This window comes from Nymphalis io, chromosome 19, assembly GCF_905147045.1.
Source record: "Nymphalis io chromosome 19, ilAglIoxx1.1, whole genome shotgun sequence".
NCBI classification, from domain to species: Eukaryota; Metazoa; Arthropoda; class Insecta; order Lepidoptera; family Nymphalidae; genus Nymphalis; species Nymphalis io.
In genome coordinates this window covers 1,105,357-1,127,825 of record NC_065906.1, presented here as the reverse complement: position 1 = coordinate 1,127,825, position 22,469 = coordinate 1,105,357, and the positions used below count along the sequence as shown (strand labels likewise).

General features: G+C 34.2%; 1 protein-coding gene across 6 annotated transcripts in view; it reads left to right on the top strand.

Moving 5' to 3' along the window:
* LOC126775891 (homeobox protein homothorax) overlaps window positions 1-22,469 on the top strand; it is a 258,601-nt gene that overhangs the window by 171,370 nt on the left and 64,762 nt on the right. The gene's annotated exons all lie outside the window — the stretch shown is intronic.

Below are 22,469 nucleotides of genomic sequence, written 5' to 3'. Positions count from 1 at the left end.
GTTCATTAATATTATTGTAATTTAACTTCTTGATTTTTTTTTTTTTTTTTACTTTGTAATTAGTCGATTTGATTGTACTCGTAGATTGCATTGTATTTTTGTCTCTTTCTGTTGTCTTTTTTACACGCATACTCTAACATTTGTACTATTTTTAAGTGAAAACTTTATTGGTTTATGATTTAGTAATAATTCCTTAATTCTATGTAATAACACACTGTATGTTTCCCAAATATAAATAAAATAAATAAAATCTATCAATTCTATAAAGTTTGATTAAATATAATATATGTATGTGATATTTGTGAAACTATGAGAATTCAAATCATGGAACATTTATTTCGCATATTAACATAATTGAATTACCGATTACACATTAGAAGATTTGTCAGTTGTAATTAATAGCTCATCATTGATTGACATCACCCTGTATAATTTCCAAGCCTAAAAGTCAACAATCTGTACGAACGCAAACAATCGTCAACTTTACCGAAGTAATCTCACAACTGGCAAATAGATAATCGTCCTGTCAATATTGTCTCAACATAACCCTTTAATAGCGAATGCCAACATGGCGTCCTATGCAAACCCCGATAACGCCCTGAGGGGGTAAATATGACTATCGAATGACAAGAATTAATTAATGGAGAAAAACCACGCTTTTATCTTTACACTTGATTCAATGTGATCTTGATGGGTGTTCAATTCTATTGTACAATTTTAACGCTAAAATTTCAATTCTTTAATTCTACTGGTGGTAGGGCTTTGTGCAAGCTCGTCTGGGTAGGTACCACCCACTCATCAGATATTCTACCGCAAAACAGCAATACTTGATATTGTTGTGTTCCGGTTTGAAGGGTGAGTGAGCCAGTGTAATTACAGGCACAAGGGACATAAAATCTTAGTTCCCAAGATTGGTGGCGCATTGGCTATAAGCGATGGTTGACATTTCTTACAATGCCAATGTCTAAGGGCGTTTGGTGACCACTTACCATCAGGTGGCCCATATGCTCGTCCACATTCCTATTCTATAAAAAAAAGGAGGGGGCGTACCTTAGCTAAAATAATAATATTTTTTTTATAATAAAAATAATTTATTTAGAATCATCATAAGATCAGAAACAAAATGTAAACGATGATAACTGCAATTGTATAAAACTGTTACGCACTTACAAACGCAGTTCCTTAATGTTACCTTAACTATTATAGTCAGTATTAAGTGATACTTTGTTTCGGTATGTGCTCAAAAATTATTGCAAATAAGTTTTTGTTAAATTTAACTATATGCAAAGTATAGAAAAATAAGATTAAACCAATATTAATCCTTATATAGCAATACCTTATCATCGTCCAAATATTTTCGTCGGTTTTTCTTCAATTTTCGTATTACAACATAATCGATAAGTAACATACATCAAACAACCCTTGATCGTCCGAAATTCTGGACCCCACATCCTGTAACCTGAGACCGTCCACTCCCAGATATCTTATCTTAACGACCCACCCTTAGGGGGTCAGAGTGACCCCCTAGATTCTCAACGCAGATATGGAACGGGCAATTTTGGTCAACTCGACTAACTATAGTCGTTGGAACGAGAATTGTTGTTTGTAAGTAATTGTGTGTAATACAGCTTATTTAATCTTGATATTATTCCGGTCATATTTGGTCGGTCGATTAAGCAAAATGTTATAAGGAAAATTGGTCAAGTGCGGTCTTTTACTTCTTACGAACTTCGTGTTTGCTAAATTTGCTCCTTTATACTATAATACGCGTCGTTCTTATATAATACGAAAGGTATATTGCGACTCTGCTGATTTGAAATAAAGTAGATAATTTTATTATTTTTTTATATAATATAAAATGTAATTTGCAAACCATTTTATTTTATACTTTTTTTACAACATAATGTATTTGTCTCTTTTACCCATTACAGTAACTAGAAGTAATAAACATATCCAAGTTTTGATACTGAAATCTGATTAATTACCATGTTTTTTCTACGCTTGTTGACAGCTCCTTTTCTCGATATTATGTCATTATTTATTTAAATAAATGTTTATTATATACACGACGTGCAGTTTTGCATATTTTAGGTATATTTTTACTTTAGGTAGGGTGTACATCCTACCTAAAGTACAAGAAACTCAATAGAATGCAACCTGGATACCTGGATATACATCCAAAAGGTAGCTTAACATTTAATATAATCCTGTAAAGTTATTCAAACGACTACGTATGAAGTTTATTTTGATTTGATTTAATCTAGTAGAAAAAATTGAACACCGCAGAGATGAAACAAAATAAACAGCTACGATTCTATAAAATTTAGCGTAACAAGAAAAAGCGGATTTAATTTACCTCATAAACCGAGATTATTATCGCCCTATAAATAAAACAAAGGGCGACAGGCGGAAAGAAAACATAATCTAAGCCCGTGTGATATGAGTGCGTGTACCAGGACACCATAAGTTAGAGATACGTAATATCCACAATCCACGAACGAAGCTCAGCCTCTTTGATTAATGTATTCCCGTGTCACGGCTATATTGCCAGAATATATTCGAAAGGGTGTTACGTCAGAGCGTTATTGCAAATCTAAGGTATATTAAAAGGGCGCAGATACAGTGTGTTTGTGTGACACCTGCGTTCAAACGGCTTTGGGAGATGTACTGCTCTCTGTTATATTTAGCCAATTTACAGTAAAATTGTAACGACCTATTGCATCGTTTCATGTCAAATAGAACAAAATATCTTTTCAAAGCTATGTATTTATTAAAATATATACATAATTTAACGTTGATTGAAGTTAAAAGAAGGCTTTAAAAGGGAATGAAAACACAAACGATTGTTTTGAAGAATCTTCAAGACCCGTTAAAAGGATAATTACAATTGTTTTAATAAAAACTCTTTCATATTGACCTACAATAATTCGGACGCCCTTCAGATATGCACCTTCCTTTACTGCGATCCGCAGAGACCCTTCCTAATAGGTTTGAGTGTTTCCACCGATGAATTTTTAATAAGGGAATGAACCCTTCAAGTTACAGTAACTTGGTGGCTGTCCGATGCTTTTTTAAACGAGGGTAGTTTAACTGTTTATGGGATAATGGGGATAGAAGGGTTCAATATTTTCAGACGGAAAGAATTTTGGGTGAAATCGTGATACAATTTGAAAAAAAAACACACCGCATTACGTTACTTTCAGAATGAATTGCGATAAAAAGTTTCTTTTCAAATTAAACGTGTTTGCTTTTAAATTCCGATTACAATGTAATTTCCTGTAGCATCGAACTTGTGCAGTAAATTTGAGCCAAACTGAATGGGGCTATAGTAGGGGTACCCGGGAAATTTTTCCTTGCAAACTTGCCGCTTTTACCCAGGGAAGTCGGTAAAGTTGGTGCAAGTAATCTAAAGTTAGCTACCAGGACGGCAGAGGCTATTTAGATGCACATCTTAACTTGGCAATATATCTGGATTGTGCGCAACTCGCCTGGCCAACTCTGAAAGTGTTTCTCGGTTGTTTTTACCCTTTTTTTCTGAAAACAAACTACCGGGAACGCTATATCCGCAATGTAATAAGCTGAGACTCTATTGGGAATAACTCTTCTTATCAACTATTTACTTTTAAAATATAACTCTTCCGATCTTACTTTAAACAGTTTCAAATAGTTTGCTTATTCAACGCAAAGATAACATGAAAGCAATTACTGATTAAATAATAATAGTTTTGACAAATTTCATGGTCATTTTTAACGATGTGAATTACTAAAGCCCTAAAGCATTTTAACGTCACACTGCACCTCTGAATAAATATGCAGTTAATAACGGAATGCAGTAATATTATATCTTTAGTTGTTATCTCAACATGCTGTTGCTATTGCGTCTTCATTTCTGAGGAATAATCAGAAATTATTATCGATGCTCATGAACAATGTTGTATATGGCTGTATTGTGGTGACTTAATTCATGTTATACAATTTAAAAAAAACACGTTTTACTACACGAGTGAACTAAAAATGTTTATTAACATATATCACGAAAGAATTAGCTCTGTCTGATATGAATATGTTTTTTTTTAATTCAGATTTAAACAAGTCAAATTTGTTACAGCTATATTATCTCAAATAATTTGGACAAGTTCCTTTATTACTTCGAAACTTTTATTCATAGTACCGTTAAAATCAGCAGCCCTATGCAAACAGGACAGGGCCGAATTATTTAATTTTAATAAACATTTGCATAGGCGAGCGTGCGGACCGCTGATAATGAACCATTTGCATCCCATGAGTTATCGGTCAGGTGGTCGTCTGACATTCGCGGTATAATGCGTTATGTACAAACGATATTTATGGGTATAAATAACATTCGATGCAAAACAACACCTGAGTTATATTTTTAGAATTTAACCATATTTACAGTAATATGTGATAATCGACACAATCTAAGGCCCGAACTAAAAATTGTAATTTGCAACTATTTAATTTCTCAAGATATAAATGTACGGGTCAAGGATTACAGACAAAAAAAATCAAATTAAAGGAAAATACATAGTTACATAGAAAGATACATAACTTAGATCTATCTTAAGCAGGAAGCTGGTAATTGCTACCGCAAACCCTCAGACCGATGATTGACGGCATACTTGAGGCATGTTTAACTCTGAAGAATCTATAATAATTCTTGGTTGATATATTGCAAAGTAGCTTAGCGAAATATTTTGACGCTTAGTATGCGTAATACTTATTTGAAGTCTTACATAACTTGAGTGCTTCATGCTAAAACACATTGTAATCGAGGAACAATGTTAGCGACCAGAACTATTCAGGCGTCGTCCAACCCATTTAAATCAAATTAATTCCGAATTAGCAATCGATCGGTCCCAAGTCGGGCTCGAAGGACCGTTTTTATCCCCACTATCTCATTTCTCTGCCTGGAGCAAGTCGTGCCTGCATAATTCCCTGCCCTGCCCAGGGGGCAGCAGGAGCTTAGCTAATCAGCGGCCGGCGGGTGATTACCCCTGGCGCGATAACGCCGTCCGCGCGATTAGCCACGCTGACCGCCTCCATACCTCTGCTGGACTGATATCAGTTGCTCGAGTTTTCCTAACTTTAATCCCTTCGTAGCATTAGAACCCCAAGTTTTAACAAATAGCCCGTGAAATCTAAATGGATATCAGAAACTAAGGGTATATAATTAATTAACAAAGCCTTGGTACATTTACTTATATATCGCATGTTGCCTGTAATATAAATGTTATAATGATAATCAGCAGTCGTTACTAATTACTCACTTCGTGTCTCACTCGTGAAATGTTTGAAACCGACTTAATGATGTAATTATTGTAGTCAGAGTCGCATGTCGCATTATTTTATTGAATTCAGATTTTATTTACAAAAATTATGTTAGACTAACAATTATTATCAAAATTAGTTTTAAAAAAATCTTAATTTTATATTTTTTATGTTTACATTGAACAAATGATAAAAAAATACTATTGGGGTTTCGAGGTTGTTCTTACAGAATAGTTTTACTGCGACTAGATTTTAAAAGTTAAAATAAATACTAGCAGAAACAAGCAATGATTTGAAACATGAGTGCTTTCATTCTTTATATACATTTTTAGAAGAAGTGACCTAGAATTTTCTTTTTTCAAATATCGCTCCATAACTCGGATGAAATAAGTAAACTTTAAGCCGCCATTAGCGGAATTGGACGGAAGTGACGTCATCCCGGATTTACGCGCCGCACCGTGAGCTGTCTAGACGGGCATATTATTAAATTTAAAAGCCTTTAAAGCCGAAGATATGGCCCTCGTTTTTGCAAGTTTAAAATATACTTAGGAATAGATGGAAAGTTCAAAATCAATTTGCTATTATTTGACGATCATAGGTCGGGTTGAGTTTTAAGAATACTATAATTTTATTAAAACGAACCACCGACCATTCCGAAATGAAATAATTGAATACATTAAAATAATATCCTAAGTTTCATAACTTTATACACTTTAAGACTAAAGTGGTTCTTTCTTTTGTTTTTAGTTATATTTATTATGCTATTTCTTAATTAGGTTAAATAAGTAGATTTTGAAATAACATAAGGGGCGGCAAAGGTGCCAGACCTATATGAAACAATTACTTAGCCTGGGCGTGTCTGTCGGGGAGGGATGGGGGCTGAAGCCATTTTCATAATGCACCAAGCAGTGCCTTAAAGTTTATACTTTAAGAATTGCCAAGCACGAGACAGTTGTACGCAGGTGCAGTTTGTAAACAATTATCTTAGAGGTTTGTAATTATTTAAACATCTAGGTACAACTTTCATTTTAGTTTTTATTATTTTATTATTTATGTATGATTATTTTAGATTATATATTATCAAAAAGTTTATGATTTTTAAAAAGTATGTCTTTATATAAGCAAATCTTTAATTATATACCAAAATATTATTAACATATTCAAGCGAAGCTATTCATTAAAGTGGACACAATCCGTTTATGATAACAGCTTAAAACAACATTACCGTTATTCCATTATCTCTCATGCCGATGTAAAAATTCACCAATATTATGAAAACACAAAAATGTAACAAGATAATCGTAATGCAAAACAATTTTAAAGCGATATTTTCTAAAAGAGTTACTATTCATAAAATCAGCCATATATTTTTAACTTTATGAAGTAAAAGCTGAAAATGAACCATGATTTCGTAATGCAGTTCACGAGAGTAGAGTATATTTCATGCGAGCTGAAGTTCAACGCCTGCAGTTCCAGGTTTAACTGAAAGTGGGAGGGGTGAAATATTACTAAGAATTTACTTTTAGCTACATTTAAACAGGCAACTTGGACTTGAATCGAGATCTGCAGTTTCATTCGCTGGATTTTTAATGTTATCCATTGTGATAGTCATTTTTAAGACTAAACTTTTATGGACAAAATTGCCAAAAAAAAGTAATTTTGTGCCATTAAATTACCATAATATTATAAATACGAACGTTTTATCTGTGTCACGATAGCGCTGAATGGATTGTAATATATAATCGGTAAATAAAAAAAAACCACATAACTTAATTTTAATTAACGCCAAGAGAAACGGGCTCGAAACGACCAGTATATATTTATCTTACATATTTAAACAGAACATTTTCTGTCAGCTCGCGTATGATACAAAAGCAAATGTATAAAATATTTTTAAGAACCATTTGTTTCGTGTTAAATTACATCGCAACGTAACGTGTGGTTTTAAAAAAGCGATTCTGATATGGAAATTAGGTGCACTTTTAATAGGCTTAAATTGCTAGATTTCTTTCACGATTCAAAAGAGAGTTCGTGTGAATAAGAATTATGTAAGGTACTTTAATTCCAACAATGTGTTCACGTTTTATGAATTTAATTGATAACATTGTACGTTGATACAAAAGAATTACGATCGATATCATTATTTATAAGCTGATTTGTTAATTGGAAAATTTTGGATCTAGTTATCGTTAATTTATTAACAAAATCTTCTACAACAGATGTTTAAGTAATAAATAATATTTATAGCTTTAGTTTGGCTACAATTTTTTTCTTAAGGTGCACAAAAACAGTTCAGACGTAGTACCTACATTCAAGGACCAATCAAAACTTAGGCAGCTGGCTGGCGAATCGCCAATCAACTTTAAGTAATGCCTGCTAAAGATCATCTTGGCTTGCGAGAGGTATAATTATTGTAACTTGTGTTATATACACATTGTATTTTCTTTGCCTTTGTCTTATAAATACAGATTAAACAAGTTTATTACTATAGTAATTTCTTTTCTGTAAGAAAAATTTAATCAAATTGTTGGAACATTAAATAGATTAATTATGTTTTATCCAAGAAAAACATTTCATGGTTTGTATGTAAAGTACAATTTAGAATGAGATCGATTCGCGATATCTTAAATTTAATGTATTTCAGACATCGAACAGATCATTTCCCAGACTCCCCGTACAATTAAAATTTCCCCTTTAAAAAGCGGCAACACTGGCATGAAGACGTCGAAGGGTACAACAATGGCGCGGACAATGGGTAGATAACGCGGCACTCCGTCACGCCGCTGACAGGGTTATCGGCGCAATGAGACCGAACTGGCGTGACGCAAGCGACGAGAACTGGCGAACGTGTCCCAAAAATTGCAATAATTACACTTGTAATTCGCAACTCAGCAAATTATTTCTATATATGTAATAAAAGATATACTTCAAAAAAATAATGGTATACGAATGTAATACTCGGTTACAATTAATAGTGCAATAAAAACCTCACATACCAAGTATAATATCAAATTTACCAATATTTCCTGATCTCTATTTTCTTCTATTTCAGTATCTCTTATCACTTGTACCTCAAACGTATAGTATATTGTAAGGTTGGTCTGAGCCCTGTGCGTCTTTATGTATTGTCTTTTGATTAGGTTTATCATGTTCCTGGCTGTGTCGAGCAATTGCTGTCTCTACAGCGGGAGACCCTGCTTCGTTATTTGTATATTATACAATTTATATTCTAATGTCAATTTTTGATTTAACAAATTATAATTTTTTTATATTTATTCCTTCGTCTTTTGCGTCTTCTTTAAGTTTTATTTTGGTATATATATATTATTATATATATATATATGTATGTATATTGATTTATTATATTTTTTGATTGTATATACATGTGTATCTAGTATACTACCAAATTATATAATTAATCCTGTATTGTTGTTCATGATTACATTTTTATAAAGAATACCGATACGATTATTTTTTACATTTGTAAATATCAAGAGGTATTTATATTTACGTAAATCATATAATTTATTTAGTACAAAATTAATAATAAGCTTATACACCGTAGTCATAGGCGTATCTCAAGTAACGCTGGAACTCCGCAGTATGTAGCGGGTTTAGATAACTAGTAGAACTAAAGGTGCTCGGAGCGAAGTCACCTGTCTCAAACAAAACGTTTCTTTACAATATCATGTACCTGGAGATATACAGCTGACTTCAAAGAAACTACAAACAAAGTGAAAACGGGACTCTCTCCGTTTGATTAGGCGCGTTCTTACGTACGCCTCTAGGCACGCTTTGTAACTTCTTGCTTTGTACAAACGCTCTGACAACATTTGCAATGATTCAAAGGTATCAAAATTCGTCTTTGCTTTGTTCCCTTGTCGATTTCGGCGTGTTATGTTTGATGAATGCCCTTTGATTGCTTAAGGGTTCTTTTGGAATATGTTTTTAGTGATTTTTTAGCTCCTATTTAAATGTAGCTAACCCTTTTCGTTCCTAGGTAATTAGTAATGAAACGAAATTGATTGTATCGCAACATTCATGAGTTAAACTGGATGAAAAATGAACAAAATCCAACTAAATTGCAGCACTGATTCATTTCGTTTTATTCGCTCGCAGTAAGAGGCATAGGTTAAAGGTATGAATTTATATTGCCGTCAATAAAAATGGTTTAAAAAGTTTCGAAAAAAAAATACAGTGCAGTGCAAAAAAATGTCGCACGCGGCGCCAACGTCAATAAAATTTGATGTTTACGCAGAGCGCGCGATATCTCGCGCCGAATAAAATGTGCACTCTTTTAAACTGTTTTGTTCGTCCAAAAATCATTTTTGAAAGGCTTTCATAGCCTCAGCCCTGGAAATTTTATCGGACGTAATGTTTTTTTATGTGGAGTTTGGCTTTTCATAGTAATCCTTATACAACCTACCTATTTATTTAGTTTTTCTTTTAAATCTTTTTTTTTACATAACAATGTATGATATTAATAATATGGATAATGTCATCATCGATACAAATTCCAGAAAAAATCCACACAAACTAGTTTTTAGAACTTGTATTTAAAAAGTGTATATTTAATTAAGAGGTATATAAAATAATTTCCTATACAGTTAATTCACAGCAGGCCATAAACAACAGTATCGCATAACAAACACATTAGGTAGATTAAAATAGCAAATCTTCACATAGGGATGGGCAAGGACTGGAAATGTTAAGTAAATAACGATGTACATGCATCGTTCGCTATTTACGATAATTACACCACTAAGGTCGACTGTTAATTGCGATTTGCATTTTAACGCATTTGTATAATCACTTTCAATTTTCCTGTTTCATCTGATTATATCTCGTATAGATGAGACTTACCGGTTACCAAGAATATGTATTGAATTTTAATATAAACAAGTATTTGATATATTTTATCTTAGACATAATGTATCTTTCGATACATTAGAATATATGCTGGTGACGTATTTTTTTATAGAATAGATAGTCGGACGAGCAAATGGGCCACCTGATGATAAGTGATAACCACCGCCCATAGACATTGGCATTGAAAGAAATGTTAATCGTCGCTTACATCGCCAATGCGCCACCAACCTTGGGAACTAACATCTTATGTCCTTTGTGCCTGTAATTACACTGGCTCACTCACCTTTCAAACCGGAATACAACCAATAATACCAAATACTGTTGTTTATATATCTACATTATTACACGGACAAATAAATAATTTTTGTTCTGTTAAGAAATTAAAGTATAGGGACTTGGCATCTCGGATACCAGAATCTTATTAATGATAATGAAGAGGTCAATTTCAACAACTAGGTGAGATAGGAATCATATTATTATATTTTTAACTAATAAATATAAAAATAGTTATAAAGGATTTATCTGAGTAAAATTTAGTCTTGATTTTCACGTTAAATCTATCAGGAGTCAAAATCCATTCCACTAATTTTCCACTCGTTTCAGACATCAGCTCGTCGTATTTTTAATCTCCCGTAAAAGTCTCTGAAAGTAAAGCGAATTCCATGTCTTCGATTTTTTTGCATGTCACATTCATTTAACTCTTAAACAATGACGTCTGACGGCACTATTTCCTTTTAACGTTTTCCACCTAAAATCTGAATAGTGCATGTTTGGGCAGCTTACAGGCGAGATACACTCTATTTTAAACCTTAAATACGGTTTTTGTAATGTTTTTTTGGATTTTTTTCCATTACCGATAGGCGATTGACAGGCCTGTCGCCGGTTTTTTGTCTGCTGCGGCTTTTATTTTCTGGTCTAGTCTGGGTGATTAGTCAGCACGTGTTCGGACGTTGTCGGGTTTGACGTCTTTTACGTTAAGGTTATGTTACATTGGACACAGATTTAATTTGGTTTGAGAGCTTCATTCTAAAACTATACATTACGACAAAAGTCATTTCATAGAATTTATGCATTAAACAACGTTCCATATGGTATTCTATATTTGCATACAAAATTAAAGAGGTTTATGATAATGTAAAAACGTACGACTATACATGTTTCTTGATAATAAACTGCTTAAAAATCAAATAACAATGTAATAAAGTCTCATACCTTAAGGCGCCATTACTACTGAAATGGCTATCAAAATTATAATATCAATTACCGATGCATTAACAATTCACATCAGAAGTCAGACGTTGCAGAAACGGGAGTCGTGAGCGGGATGGCGCTATTGAGCATTCTAGGGTGCAAGGGGGAAGGGTGGCAAGGCAGCCGCCGTCGGAGAGCTGTCAAAATGTCAAATTTCAGAACGTTGCTCGGCGCAACTTCAAACGTGCCCCTACCGCTGGCATGCACTGTGCTACCTACCTCTAATATAGTTATGGCTGCCTGGTACTCCGTGTTAATATTCATGCATCTCATCCGGCTCCTAGACACCGAGCCATTTTCGTGAAAGCCTCTCCCGCTCCGCCACTATGAATATGAATGAATGAATTCCCCGTTCGTTTCTTGGATTAAAGTTTTTACATGCATTCTGCGTCATTAACGCATGATGTGTAGCAATTGATATTAATTGTGAGTGCATTTCTCGACGACGCATTCGCAATGACTCGCTCGGAGCATAAAACAATTTAAATAAATCAAAACATGACATATTCTTAGGTTTTTGGGTTTAATGTTTTCTTTTTCTTATTATAACAACTTCAGCCTTAAAACCTTCAAGTTCTAGGCTATAAATATCATTTTATGTCTATATACATTTTTAAAATTCTAAAAATTCATCTTCCATGCTCCTACATTTTTCGGTTTGACATGACACAAAGTAACCATGTAAAACAAAATTGAAAATTTCAATTTCGTGTCTATTTCCCGAAAAACAGGCGGTTTTCCATTTCATCGTTTTAAAAATTCTGCAGCCCACCGTCGCTGCCTGTCTCACTCTTGACGTGAAGGATATTGGAATGGACCGAAAATGAGAAGCAAAAGAAACGCTGACGTTTCAATATGCACTCATCTGCACCGCACGAGCCCGCGAGTTAATTAATATCATGCCCAAAAACTTCCCCCGACGAAAAAACACCATAAAAACTTCACTTTGATATCAAAATTGTCTATAGCGATATCAATGAACGGCGAGTGACATCGAAAGCTCTCAGTCTTAATAATATCGTTTCTTACCTTTCCGACCCGAGTAACAAGCTCGTACTCGACTCGTGGTATTTATGAACGTCAATCACAACTGTCAAAAGTGACAGTAGTCAAATCCCCGCCCAGTAATAACGGAAAAGGACGCTTCCAATTTGAAAAACACACGTTCGAAAAAGCGCGCGTGCTCGATTTGGCGATTAGTGTTTTTGAAAATGGAATCGTGGATCGTGTCGCCTGCGGGTGTTACCGCCTACAAGATGGCTGCCCTAATCAAGCTCCGTTCGCGGGGAAAGGAACCGAATGATATACAATTTTATTGAAGCGATGTGTTATTACTGAGTTGAACCTATAATTACGTGCGAACATAGCGCGTGGGAAGATTAGAAAAAACATCTTTGGACGGCTCGTGCTTTGTAATTGGGGTGTTTCGAGTTACGACCATTCATGATTTTGATTTGATTATAGCAATTTAGGTTTGCAAATAAAAAAAGGAACAATTTATTTTCCCCTTATTAGGGAATCGTGTTCGTCGTTCACTTTAAACATTTATTGCTAATTCCAAAACTGATAGATATGTCCCATTTTACGACAAAAAATTTTGAATGACATTTGATTTATATTTATCTTAAGGCTTAATCGTAACTAAGTTTAGTATCTAGATAGCTATTTCGAATTTCGAATTCAAAGCCGCAATAACCCCGTAGAGTGTTGAGTATCCATCATTCATTTGGCCAGCACTTGCTCCGTCCTGATTTATTGAGTGTCGGTCGTTCGGACAGACGTGCCGGTTCGGTTCAGAGGTCGGTCCCTGATCAGACGCTTTCTTGTATTGAGATGTGCATATTCCATCTGTATATCATCTAAGTACCAACCTTTGAAATAATTGCTGATAACCAATAAATTTCAATTTAATTTTAATGATCAATTGCTTGCCTGTTTTTCTCGGTTACTGATCGAATAAATTTGTAAAATAACAAATTTTAAAGTGATTGTCAATCTCAATTTGAATTAAGTATAACTTAGATTTATTGAATAGACGTTTCTAAATAAGTTTTGCCGTCGAACTTTACCTATATTTCGTAATATAAATACAGATATATCTACGATTAGTGTCAATTATTTTCAAATTCATATCTAAAAAAACCACACGTGACTATTAACATTTTACTACTCACTGATCCAATATGTAAACATTGTAAGGCCAATGAACAAAAACTTCATCCTCGATTCGAGCTAGGTGTCACAGTGCAAGTTGGGAGCCCCGCCAAACCTGTGTCAACGGAGTCCGAAGGCGGGAGATCCGCCCTCGCACGCGACCTCCTCATCGCCCTAGGCAAAGGTCATGTAGCAATTGTTGGGGAAGTGAAGCAAACTTGTAGGACAAGTCATGTTGTTTTTTACTTGATTCTCTTTAATGAGACATTTAAATATGAACGATTTACATGAGAATGTAACAATAGAATAAAAATAAATATGTGTATACGTATTTATTACTTTAAAAAATTAAAACAAAATTAATTAACACCATACTATCGAACGATACATCAAAATAATCGTTTTAAATTGACTATTAATATCAAAAAGCCTAGTCGTCATATATTAAAATTATAGCACTAAAAGGCAAAGCTGTGAATATAGTCAGTTGAAACGGCTCGGCACATAAATTAAACATCGAGCCTTGATTAGCGCCGCGAGGAAATAAATAATAATCGATTCATTCGATTTTGAATCGAACCGAAAATAAACGCTCGCACGCCGACCGCCGCGTGTGGCCGCCGCTGAATAAATATTGACGATGTCCCTGTCAATCTCCGCTGTTACTTTTTTGTAATTAATATTATGGTTTATAGTATATCTAGTGCTTTCCGAAGCTCGGGAGTGTACACATTTCCAACTTCCAGATTCGGGACGGGACTGCTACTGAGAATCTTCGACTGAAAACACAATAACTTTTATTAGAATAATCTAATGATGACCTAAAATTAGAATCGAGGACCTTGAAATCTGCTTGCATATATATAGCTACTAGAACAACGAGACAGTCGCTTATAATAATATACATCTTTAGGATATAAACACAATACCATTTTTTTGGAAACCGAAGTAATAAATCACTGAATACTAAAACAAAACACCTAAATCACCGTAATGATATTCCTAAAACAACTGGGATCGTGTATAATCTGCATTATCAAGGGCCGCAGAGCAGCGAGACACGGCTTCGCATAAACAGCCGTTATCGCGTGACAAATTTCGCATCTAGCAGATATCGACGCGCGGTAAATCATCGCCGGTCTGTGCCCGCCTTTATGTCGCGCGTGAGTTATAATGTGCGCGTGGCTTTATATCATTTCTCTGTGATTTCTGTGTACTCTTCTGTCTTCGCGTTTTAAAAAATTAAGTGTGAATCGCGTTTTAAAAAATACTTGTGTCTGAATGTTTTGCTGTTTGCTAATTGTTCAATTAAGTTATCAATACCAAGGTTTGTACAGATGTCAGTGGCTGGAAGACCTTGTAAAAGCCAAAGCTTCAACATTGAGAAGTCAGCTACTTTCGCAACGCGATTGAAAAATCTAGAATAAATTTAAAATATAATATATAAAATACGTATTATTGACAATTTATTTAGAAAATTAGAAAGTTATAATTCCAAATATTTGTATTTGGATATTTCGCTTTATTTATTGAAAATAAATTTTAAATACGCGCATACATAGCGTAACACTATAACAATTAAACCAAAACAAATTCTATTAAAATAAAATATTGTACAATAAATATGTTATCCAATAAATTCCCTCATCTACGTGTAACCGGAATGAACCGGTGACACGAGCACAATACAACGCGTCTGTTTGGACGGTGCGTTATTTATTGCCGCGTTGTATGAAAACAGCCTTACTTTATCGAAAAGCAAAACACGGCTTTCTTTTTTCAAATAATTTCGTCCAATACTAATTATATTTAAATAAATAATGAATAGTCATTAAAAAGAATGAATCTTTGTACTTGCAAAATATCATAATTAAACAACACACAATTTATTCTATAATTAACAACGAAAACTTACTTCTAAGAATTTGGTTTCTAAAATTAAATTTTCGCTAACAAACATTACCAAGCCGGCTAAAACTAGTTATAACCGGTTCAACTAAATCGAAATCTTATACAGAGTTTTTCTAACACGAAAAATGAAATATATAAGGCGATATATAACCCATTGTCAATTTGCGTATTCCGCTACGTGGAGCTGTTGACGTGAACACAATACCTGTTCTGTGTCGGTTTTTCAGTCCCAGAGCTTATTTATTACTCGAGCCACATGCAAAACGGGCTAAATTGAAGCATAGGGCTGTCGTGCGCTACCGTGTAAGATATTTTAAGCTTTCATTTATGTTGCACCTACACTTGATAAATGTTGATATTTTAGTTAAATATTGTTTAATATATTTTTTTTTAAATATTCAGTTTTGTTTTATTTAACCACTTCAGTATTATTTATATTTATTAAAATAACTTAACTCATATTTGATTAAAAATACATAATTTAGAACATCGTATAGTTCTTTAAATAATGGTTAAAATTTGATCTTAATGTCCTTATGTGATGAAAATAATTCAGCTGCAACCCTGTTTCATTCAGCATCCAATAGGACCTCATACATATCGTCTTTTTTACCTCACTTTATCTTATTTCACTTCATTTTATTTCATTTCGCCAACCGTTTGTGTACACCGCATGCGCCCGCGCAGGTGCACGGCGCCTTTGATGTGTATTGATATGCAAAGTTTTATAAGTGAATACATATTCATCGCTTTTTTGTATACAATGTATGATTTTGTCTTAAGATACGGTTTGTTTGTTTAAAATATCTCCAAGTAAGTCTTTATAAATTACAAAGAGATCTTTAACTTAATGTAGATTGAAAGGAGTACATGGTCTTGAGTATATCTAATATAATTAATAGGACGTTTTTGAGGCAAAATATCTTAATAATAGAATATCGCTGGCAATGTTCTGAGACTGATGTAAATTAGCGTCTCACGTCACAATAGTCATTGTAACCTCATGTCACCATAGTCCCAATTCCATCAGTGCGACAGCGTAGAGGAGTTGCGAACTATCTCATTTCCTAGCCCAGTTGTGCTTCCGAGCGGCCGTCAGCGCATCCGGCTCCACAGATTAGTATCAACATTTGACGTTTCACGCCATTGTCTCTATTGGTTCATTCACGGCGACGCTATTGGTCAAGCTACCGTCCGATTATAAATATAAACAAAAATTTATCATAATGTTACTTTATGTTTTTTAAAGTGATTTAACAACATATTTTTACAAATGCTTACTGCTTTTAAATTCTAAAGTGCGGACGTTGTCCATTACAGATTTGCATAATTTAAGTTCTGTTCCTCGGTCGATATTGGTCTATGAATTCTTTATCCGCTCTCTTCGATAAAATGTATCGGAAATTGGCAGGTGTCCTCTGAATAAATTTGCCTTTTACGTCTAAAACCACGACTCATTTATCGAATGTCAACATAAAATGTGGATTGCAATATCATTTTAATAGTTGACTCAAGTTATGAATCTTAATATAAAATGTCTCGGAAATATGAAATGTACTCTTATAAAAAAAACAACGAAAAGCAATTCTCGCTTTGAACTAAAGGGAGTATTTCGCACATAAACTAGGGTAGCATAAATAAACAAGGCGCTAGAAACAGTGAAATACAGCCGGTGGGTAATAGTGCCATCCATCCGGTCACATCTTCGATAGGGTTAGTACACCTCCACACCTTTATGTGTCCCTGGTGAGACATAACAGCCCCATAGTCGAGAGGCCCGGTTTTTTGACGTCTATTTGTGGTCGCCCTTCGCCCTTAACGACTTCTTGTGTCCCTAAGCGAATGAGTTGGTAAGATTTGAATTAAATTTCAAAATGATACCGGCGAAGTAAGACGTAATTGAATTGTTTAAAATTTATTCAATTCATCCTCAGTGAACTGATCCTTATATACAAGAAATATATATTCCTTAAGGTTCAATCACTCAAAAAATATATCTATCTTGTTTGTAAGTCCCGTCATAACTCTTAAAATAATCAAAAGACAAGACACACTACTATTAGTTTTACCATCTATGAAAACTGGAGGCACGTACGTACAACGAGGTAAAGGCATGCATATTTTAGCTCAATCCGAAACGTCACGTCTCGAAAGAGAAAAATTTAATACATCAACTCGATACTGCTACCCGTTCAAATTAGGACTAAAAAACTTATGTTTTACAAAATATGTAGTATGTGTACGTTAGTATCTGAGTTGGAAAAGTTGAAGGAGACAATTTTAAAACAAAAAAATCCTTAATACATACGTCGAATAATAAGCTTCGTAATTGCATGTCACAACTGTAAAAATAAGATATAATATAAAACCAGCTCATGTTTAATATTAACAAGTAGCCTCTAAAAATATGCTAAAAAAAATATTAAAAATAATGTCAAACTACAAGGAAAATTCACTTCATCCGAACCGTGTTGCGCCCCGTCGAGACACGCACGATGATTCTTACGACATTCGAAAATCACCGAGGTCCTGAATATATTATTATTGTTATGGCAAGAGCTGGGAAATTGTGAAATACACACACTCCGGCTGAATTATGCCGCCACGCATATCATTAGGGAATTTCTGCTTCGCGGCGCCAGATGAATTTTTCAACATACACTGAGATTATTTTATCGTAAAATATTGTTTTTTGGACGTAGTTCAAGCTAGAGAGTTGTAACATTTACTTTATACAAAACATAAGGAATAATAAAACAAGTATCAATTATATTTATATCAATTATATTATATAATTATATAAGAGATATATAAGAGCGATCAGTCTTCAATGAAGTTTGATGTGAATGAAGATTTTTTTTTTGTTCAAAAATTGTAATCTTAAACAAATATTTGAAAAAAAATTAAGTTATTAAAAGCTAGCTAGTTTTTGTTAACGTTTCTAGCACACGACTTTCATCGTAACGAATTTCCATATCCCCCCACCCACTATCCCATAGATTTAGGCGCCAACAAATGGATTGTTTCTCTTTCCATAGCAAAACAAAATTTATAGTTCGCTGGCGAATTTTTCGAACCTTTTTTACCGTAGGGGCTCATGCTTTTTTCACTCCCGATACCCGATTTATTGCTAACTTATGCCCTGTATAATCGTGATTTTAATGCAGTTGTGATTTATGAGGGTGGAAACTACAGGATTGCTTTTCGAAATTTGATATCTCAATAGAGTTTATGATGCCCTGGTGCAATGGTTGGCGAATGATAGGAACATTTATATTGGGTAGAGAAGGTTTTTTTTCATATATTGTTTTATTACTTTTCATATAAATGATTGATCGATACAGTACTCATTGTTTTGAGTAGTTGGCTGCTTAAGGCTGTGAAATACTGTAGAGTTATTGCGGTGTCTTCGCGGTACCCGTTCTAAAAGGTGGCCACGAGCCAAACGTTGCAAATTAAAAATAATTGACGGACGTCAGCAAAAAAACTCCGGGTCCCGTATAAATTTGACAAACACCGTTACCTGGCCGGGTCCGTTGAGTTTATCATTTTCCTGTTTTTATGTTCACCGTAATAGGCATCATAAATTTATGATAATGTTTTTTCGATTTTCGAAGCGACCGCCGACGAAAAAAGCGCGCAAAAACTGATGGAACCAAGTTAAAAAGTAACAAATATTTTTTCAAAAATGAGAGATGACTTCTACATTAAAATGTAATTATAATTGTAAGATTATCTACACATTTTATCATACAAAGCGGAATCAATAACACGAAAGAAATCAATCAAGCAATTTATAATTATTTCATCGCCGCCATCTTTCAATAAAGCAAACATGGATCATAAACATCCTGGTGAAGTATATCTTGCATTAATGCATTAGCCGCGGTGCGCTGAAGTCGATCAATTGTAATAATAAACAAGGTCGGACCTCCCCGGTGGTAATTGGTATAAACCTATTTCGTTAAAGCATTTCACTGTTCCCTTTTAAGTAATCAAAACTATTTTTTTGCCGTAAGACAGCATGGCAAAGTTTCTTATTTCATCTTCTAAGTCAAGTTGCGTCGTATTCCTCGTGGATATAATTTATTGCTGACTAAATAATAATAATAACTAAATATACGGTCAAGCTATTTACTATTAATATGAATTGTTCTTGCGAACAATGGAATTGCTTAATAATTTACTGGAAAGAAAATAATATAAAAGAATTCTGTTAAGATAAAAAATGACTTATTTGAAACTCATAACAAGGATGACGTCACGCGCTGATGTAATTCCTCGGACTGGGCTGAATTCAGTGAATCTATGCTTTGATTGTGACAAATGTTATTTTACAAATTGTTCCTTAGTTAAAACTCAACGAAACTTAACCCGCGTTAAATGTAAAGGGCTCAAATGTATCATCAGAATGTAGGTCGTATTAGTAGTGTCAGAGTTTATAAGCTACAGAACAAAAAAATGGATGGCTCATTAATTGTTTATTTCTAATCAGTATGGGCACTACAGCCGAGATGGCCCAGTGGTAAGAACGCGCGAATCTTAACCGATGGTCGTAGGTTCAAACCCGGGCAAGCACCACTGAATTTTCATGTGCTTAATTTGTGATTATCATTCATCTCGTGCTATACCGTGAAGGATAACATCGTGAGGAAACCCGCATGTGTCTAATTTCACTGAAATTCTGACACATGTGTATTTACCAACCCGCATTGGAGCAGCGTGGTGGAATAAGCTCCATACCTTCTCCTCAAAAAAGGGAGAGGAGGCCTTAGCCCAGCAGTGCGACATACAAAGGCTGTTACTATGGGTACTTACCGAAAATTGTCCTCTACAAATATTGTTGATGAAAGTAAGATATTTGATGGGTTTTATTCAGTATTACACATTTCCACTATTTCAAATCAAATCGAATATTACATCAATTAATAACAATAACTTAAGCTGTATCGTATTTGTCAATCTGATAAATTATATTAGCAACATTTAGACATATATAAACTTTTTTATTTCGTAATTTTTTTTAATACCCTCCAGAGCTTCTACTGAATGTTTATTCGCATCTTGAACAATATTGTCAGTTTTATAGAGCGTAGGTTTAAAATAAACAGCCAAGATTATTGCTTTACGATGACATAAAACAGGACGGAGCGTAATTCGCCCCATAACAACCCCTCAAATGGGATTGCTGTCTTTCTACGTGTAATTTTCACCATGAATGCATTATAGATACTCTCGCGTTTGACGGTTTGGTTATTCAGAATACAAATATATATACATACTCGATGTAAATGATTCACATTATTCTTAATGTGGTATTAGTATAGTAGTAGTCATTATATATATATATATATATAAATTTCATTGGGAAACGTGTTCCGATTTTACTTTAATAATTTGTTTGCGAAAGATATTTTTTACAAATTTTCAATTTTTAAGAATTATATAGCCGCCATTTTTTAATAATTTTGCCGTTGCGTGTTCAAAAAAAAACATAGTAAATATTGCAGTTTCCTAACATTGTGTACGGTCGCATTGTTCGCACAACAGATAACGCTTGATAACGCTATTTCTGCGAGTGTGGTAACTTTAATCCGCCATTTATTTTCAACTTGTCCGTATAAATCATAATAAAGCCGTGTCCACACGCGGACAATGGTGCGTTACGTGTAAGATACACTCGTAACGGCTGACGTATCAATTTCTTTGGGAAACCGGCCTTATCGGAGAAATCTGTGTCTTTTTGGTTTTTATTTATTGCAACGAAAGAGTTATGTTTTTAAGCGATTTACAAATGCATCGACCACACGGGAGAATAAAGAGAAAGTCGTCAGTCTTGGCGGACGTTTGTATATTGTATCTTCGCTCGTTCGGTCGCTAGCACGCTATACCAAAACCTTCTTTCAAAATATTATATATTCAATGCATACGGGATATATCACACCTCTCATAGTCCGCTGGTAACAAACCCGACGGAACAAGTTAGAGCGCAGAATATAATTTACGTGCTTTCCGAGGTACGGTATTGTAAACAATACCATCTCCCAAACTTCTAGCTTATAGTTTCTTATCATAAAACACAATAACTTTTTAGATACAATTCACATATTGAACCCGTGGTCTCGAAATGTGCAGCCTTATAATGTAGCAAGTAGATTAATGAGGTTTTTTTAATATATAAAATATATAAATAGTATATGTAAAAGGATCATATTTGAGTTTGTGAAGATAGTCACGTTTTGAAAACAGCCGGTATCGACCGGGGATTCGAACCGGTTAATAATTTACACATACACTACCTGCGGTTGTACCAGAGTTACATGAAATAGAGAAGGTCTCCCGGGGACCTTCCCTCCGACTCGCACGGCAAAAACCAATGTCATTAGATACGTGCTACCCATGTCTTCTTTACATTTGAAATTTACTAACATTTTCCGTGTTCCAAAAAGGTCGATAAATGATAATTATGTCGAACACACACTTACGTTTAACGTGTAAATATTATGCCAGTGAATATGTGTGCGTGACTTTGGTAGTATTTGAAGACAATTTTTAATAACTCTATCTTTTTACTATATTTATTGGTGGTACTGGGGTGTGCCAGCAACTGTCAAACCATAGAAGCATCAAAAGCGCAATGCTCTACTGCTGGCGGGCGGCGGGCTGCATTACCCCTTGGGTTGTTGTCGTACTTACTCCTAATACAAGCTATCTGCTTTATTGTAGGGTTTAATAGCAATACTAGTAATTCCTTTAAAAGCCGGGCATTGTTAATATTCTTATTTCTTTTTAATACTGTTTTTAATTTGAAGTCATCGAGTTAAAAGCGTTATATAAAAGAGCATGGTTATGCGACGCATTGAAGAGGTATATTTTTGTATGGGTGAATGACTCCTTATCAAAACCACCCTATGATCTTTTACCTTTAAATAATCAATATCATTTAATTAATATAATGTTTTAGATAAAATTATGACATACAAAGCGTCTTTTGT